The following is a 6,000-nucleotide window of genomic DNA, read 5'->3' as shown; positions in this document are numbered from 1 at the left end:
TATATAGACCTTAGTGGTCCCCTAATACTGTATCTGAAGTCTCTTTTATATAGGCCTTAGTGGTCCCATAATACTGTATCTGATGTCTCTTTTATATAGACCTTAGTGGTCCCCTAATACTGTATCTGAAGTCTCTTTTATATAGACCTTAGTGGTCCCCTAATACTGTATCTGAAGTCTCTTTTATATAGACCTTAGTGGTCCCATAATACTGTATCTGAAGTCTCTTTCCCGAAATTCAGCCTTGGTGCAGAATTACAGCCAATCATATTTCATGGGGGCCGGTGCCACCCTGTGCCCCCCCTTCTAGCCCCGGCCCTGGCCTCATCCCAGATATACGCACAAGGTATATGTTTTTTGTTTATGCATGCATGCGCGGTGAGCCGAGCAGCGAGGTGAGAAACTAAACATTGTGTTTTAAATGACCGGGTGTGACATGATTTTCCACTGTGGGGTTGACCTGTCGACGGGCTGAATGCTAAACAGCCTGAACGGTTTAGCCATGCGGTTAACACACGCAGCTGTGCAAAGATGAACACAACACATAATGCCTGTGGAACAGGGACAATGCAAAAATGCTGAGATGTTGAAAAGCTGCGTAGAGAGCGAGCCAAATGTCAGATGTGCTTCTTAAGTAAAGACGGCTGCAAGACGCCGAGTCACAACATGAATATTGTCCTTGGGGGAATGAACAGGAAAATGTCTCCTTCACATAATTACAGTTTGCCCCTGAAAATAATAATTTTTTTTTGCGCTATGTGGAGCGGAGAGGTGATAAATTGCATTTCTCCGCATTCGTTGCGCACACGAAACGTTTCCTTTATAGTCTCTCGTTTGCAAGTTCCGTCCGTCGTTAGCTCAGAACAGAGGTTCACGTTTCGACACACTTGCGCACCCTCTCATACATACACCTCGGAGGGTTGTGCTTGATCACACATCTTTGGCTCTTGAGAATATAGAGATTTTGTTTACCGTTTACATGAACACACACACACACACACTCCTCGATCAAAGGGAACCCTGAAAAGAAGCTCTAAGGCAGGATTTCTCTCCTCTCCTTCCCCCCCCCTTCTATTTTACCTTTAAAGAATAGCGCCTTTGAACAGGCACTATGAAGTGAGCTAAATCATTTACAGTCATTGAAAAGCTGAATGTGTAATGAGTTACGGCTGTATTATTTCATAAATGCCCTGAAGGTAGAAAGCAGGTGAAGAGGGACATTTCTTTACAGAGCTTTAACGGCTAAGAAAGGCCTCTGATCTCCACCTGCAGCCAGCCTTTGAAGGTATGTCTAATTACTAGAGCCTGAAACCAAGTCCTAAATCCTGTATTGGTTGTTGGTAGTGTTTGTGCCTTTGCAGACACTGTTCAGCAGAGAGAGAGAGAGAGAGAGAGAGAGAGAGAGAGAGAGAGAGAGAGAGAGAGATGCAGGAGAGACCGTGGGTTTGTCATATCAAATGGGCTGTGAGTCGGGTACGACCCCCTATTAAAACCCAAACCACACTCTTACCCCTAAACCATAACCTAACAGTGTTGTTTTTGTGCAAAAGCTTAACCAAACTCTAATGGCCTTGTCATATCATAAAGCGGATTTATTTTTCAACAGTGATTTGTAGCAGGTTTCTTTTAAATGCTCCAAATGGTGGCCTAGGGGTGGCTTAGGGATTACGACACCAACCACAGACACAACAACACCCAGCATCTTTGTTGCATTTCTCCATCCATCCACCCATCCATCCACCCATCCACCCACCCATCATCCATCCATCTACCCATCATCCATCCATCCATCCATTCATCCATCCACCCACCCATCCACCCACCCACCCACCCATCCATCCATCCATCCATCCATTGTGTTTAATTTAGTTGAAAATGAACTCATCCAATTCATAAAGTTATCTCCACTTCAATGTAATTTCCACTTGAATTCTGTTATTTGAAAAGAATTTCAAATGCTTGACGTTGGCCACTCCGGTGGTTATATGAATCCAACGCTGAGAATGAATTGGCTGAAAACATCACAGGCTACACCAATTTCCATCCAGAATGACCTTGTTTTTCCACAAGCACAAAAACATACGCTATCAGAATAATTTGAAATAGGCTATAATATACACATAGGGGTTGTAAGTACTACAATGAGCCACTCCATTATCAAGGGAAGAAAACTGTGTTCACACGAGGAGATATTGACTACTATATGCCATCATACAGCCTGTTAAAATGTGTCTACAACCCAATAAAATTCTTACTCAATCCACGTGTGGCACAACAGCCCTGGCTGAGAGCGTAGCCATCTCCCACAGCCACTTTACTGTTGGCTTACTGATGACACAGAACCAGGGTTGAATGCAAACTGCTACCTGAGCAATCTCCCAGAGGTAACACTGGATATTATTATACATAGTTTCATGAGAAAAATTAAATGTAAACCTGGCAAAAGAAATCATCTACCTTGGATAAGTGAGACTATAAGGTCATTAATGAGACAGAGTGATCATGCCCTTAAGATGTCTCTCAAGAATAAATTACCTCATGAGAGACGATTATATAGCACACTAAGAAATAAGGTATTAAAAGACCTTAGGCAGGCAAAAGCATAATTTTACATGGATGCTATTTGTGAAGCCAAGGGAAATACCAAAGAAATCTGGCATAATCTAAATAAATTAATGGGGAAATCATACACAATCAATAAACCAATACAACTAAAATTGGATGGGAATATTATTCGTGAACCAAGTAAAGTGGCAGCAGCATTTAATTGTTACTTTATTAATTCCGTAAGTGCTCTGTCTCAGAATTTTGTGGGATCAGGTTATTGTCACACTCCTTTAAATATAGATACTTCCATCATGACTTTTAGAGGAGTGACAAACTCTAAAGTACATTCAATTATCTCTTCCCCTAATGGCTCTAAGGCAAAGGATATATATGGGATAGACACAGCATTTATAAAAACACATAAGGAAGCACTCATCCCATCAATTACGAAAATTGTTAATTGGACAATTGATGAAGGAGTGTTTCCCAGTTCTTGGAAGACTGCAATAATAACCCCAGTATTCAAATCTGGTGATCATAGTATCATCAGTCAACTATCGACCAATAAGTATTCTTCCAGCAGTTTCTAAAATTGCAGAAAAATGGATATCTGAACAGATTACAATGTATTTAAACCAAGGTTCTTTCCCGTTACATCCTATGCAATTTGGATTTAGAAAACATGATTCTACGGAAACGGCTAATGTCTTTCTGTTAGAAAATATAAAGGCTAAAATGGATAAAGGTGGAGTGATTGGAGCTGTTTTTCTTGATTTAAAAAAAGCTTTTGATTTGGTAAATCATGAGGTCTTAATTAATAAGTTATCGAAGTTAAATTTTTCATCAGAAGTACTTCGATGGATAAAATCATATGTTACAGATAGAAAACAATGTGTTTGTGTGGATAATAACATCTCCCCAATAATTGATATTAATTTGGGTGTACCCCAAGGTTCAATTTTGGGTCCTCTGTTATTCAGTCTATATATCAATGACTTACCTGATGTATGTCCACTTCCTGTCACCTGTCAAATGTATGCTGATGACACTGTCATATATGTACATGCTAAAAACAAAAGTGAAGCCGCACAAGAGCTATCAGCTACAATGATTAATATCTCAAATTGGCTAGCAAACTCGTGTCTACATCTTAACACCGATAAAACAGTATGTATGTTTTTTTCAAAATCCGCAAATAGAGATCCAGACCCAGATGTCATAGTAGCAGGGATAAGACTTCCAGTGGTCTAAGAGTTCAAATATCTGGGAATAATAATAGATTCACGTCTTTTATTTAAAACACAGGTGAAAAAGGTTATAAACAGAATTAAATTTAACTTAGCAAATTTCAGACACACCAGGAATAATTTAACTATTAAGGCTTCTAAGTTATACATTAATGCTATGACCTTATCTCATATGAATTACTGTCTTACCAGCTGGACACAGACGAGGTCGGACTACTTTACGAACAGTTGAAACATTGTATAAACGGGCCCTGAAAACGTTGGATAAAAAGTTGAACTCTTATCACCATTGTAAAATTTTACTTAAATATGAAATGTTAAACTGGGAAAATATGATCAGGTTTGCTGATATTTTACTGGTATATAAAATTTTTCATGGTATGGCTCCCCCTCCACTTAATAACTTTATCCAACAAAATCTAAATACATCGACCAGAGCATCTACAAGAGGGGATTGTAAAATACCCTGTAGAAAAAGTAGTTTCGGACAGTCAGCTTTTTCCTTCCGTGCTGCCAATACATGGAACGCCATACCCACAGAATTAAGGAACATAACATCTATCAAATCCTTCTCTAAATCCATAAAACATTGGCTATTGGCTAATCAAATATGTTCCCATAATACAAAATAATGTGTTTGTATTCATTGCTACAGTACTGTCTCAGTATGTGTTGATGTATTTATGTATATGTTTTTACCTATGTAAGCATATGTTGTTCTTATTTTATGTGTACTTGTTGGTATTGTTGTATTGTATTTATTGTTTTTTAAGTCATCAACCTGCTAGGGACTGCAGATGAAAATTAGCCGGTACGGCTAAATCTGGCACATTTACATGTTGGACATTGTATGTTGATTAATGTGCACTGTCCCTTTTAAATAAAGAAATCTAAAGGATATAAAAACGTAATGAGCCACAGGGCATTGTGTGAAGATATATATATGTATCTATAAACACCTTATTGGCTTTTCATTTGGATCCGATGAATGCAACCGGGCACCCTAAATCAATACTGTAGGTACCGGTATATCTTTAGCAGGAGAGTGTAGAGCACTACCATCACCGTGTGAAGGAGAGAGGGAAAGCCCCCCCGAGTGTAAAGCATGTATTGCATAAATCACACTGAAGTACACACCTGGACACACACACGCAGACAGACAAAATAATAAACAGCACTCACTTTTTTTTTGGAGGGGTTGTTAGATATCTATTAGACTTCTGCAAACATCCCAGAGGAGGTGAATGGCAGTTTGTTTGTGCTGCTCCCAAAACTGAAACATTACATTTAAGAAATTCAACAGTAATGCACACCTCCAGAAACAATGCCCCAATCCAAATACTTTGCTGTGAATGTAACTCCTTTTCTACCAAAGATAAAACAGATATCTCTAAACTACTGCCATGGAAAGATTTAGTGTTAGCAAATATTTGTATCCCCATAACAAATTTAAGTGAATATTCACTGGCCCTTTATTGACTTTATTGATTAATGCCTTTTTAAATATACATAGGTATTAATGGAGGATACATTAAGTTGTATGAATAATGCTATTCTGTTAAAATTAATAAAGAATATGCCAATGTGTTAGTATGGAGAACTGGAGCAAAGGCTACTGGAAAAATTGATGATTTTTGTGTCTAGGTTCTCTTCACTTGCGCGGTAGTCTCGCTTTGCCAGACCTTCCTCCACAGCGCTGCGGAGGAGGGCCTGGCTAGCAGTGTTGGGAAAGTTCACTTTCTACATGAACTAGTTCAAAGTTCAGTTCAAAGTTCCAAAAACGAACTAGTTCATAGTTCTTTTTTTCCATATGTTGCTTCAGTTCAACGTGCCGTTTCAGGATTGCTGTGGATGTGACTGAAGTGCGGATTTTCTTTTTGAAAGCCGGCTGGGCAAAAGATTTTTCCCTCACCGATCTTGTCATGAAACTCGTTTAAATAATCATACGAAGCCTCGTTGCTGCTTTGTCGCCGCTGCTTTTTGTTTTGATGATACATGCGGCGGTGCGACGCTGGTGGCTGGTGTTGCCAGATTGGGTGTTTTTTCCGCTACATATTAAGGCCTGTTTACGGTGTGTGCTTTAGCCGGGTTTTCGCCTGGAAGGCTCTAAAGAAATCTGGCACCCTATTGAACAAAGTTAAACTGAGAGAGCATGCGAGCATGCGAGCATGTGAACGCGTTCACAGTAACGTTCATTAGGCAGTAA

The sequence above is a fragment of the Perca flavescens genome, chromosome 14, assembly GCF_004354835.1.
Source record: "Perca flavescens isolate YP-PL-M2 chromosome 14, PFLA_1.0, whole genome shotgun sequence".
Lineage (NCBI taxonomy): Eukaryota > Metazoa > Chordata > Actinopteri > Perciformes > Percidae > Perca > Perca flavescens.
The sequence above is the reverse complement of the archived record's forward strand: the minus strand, read 5'-3'. Positions refer to the sequence as shown.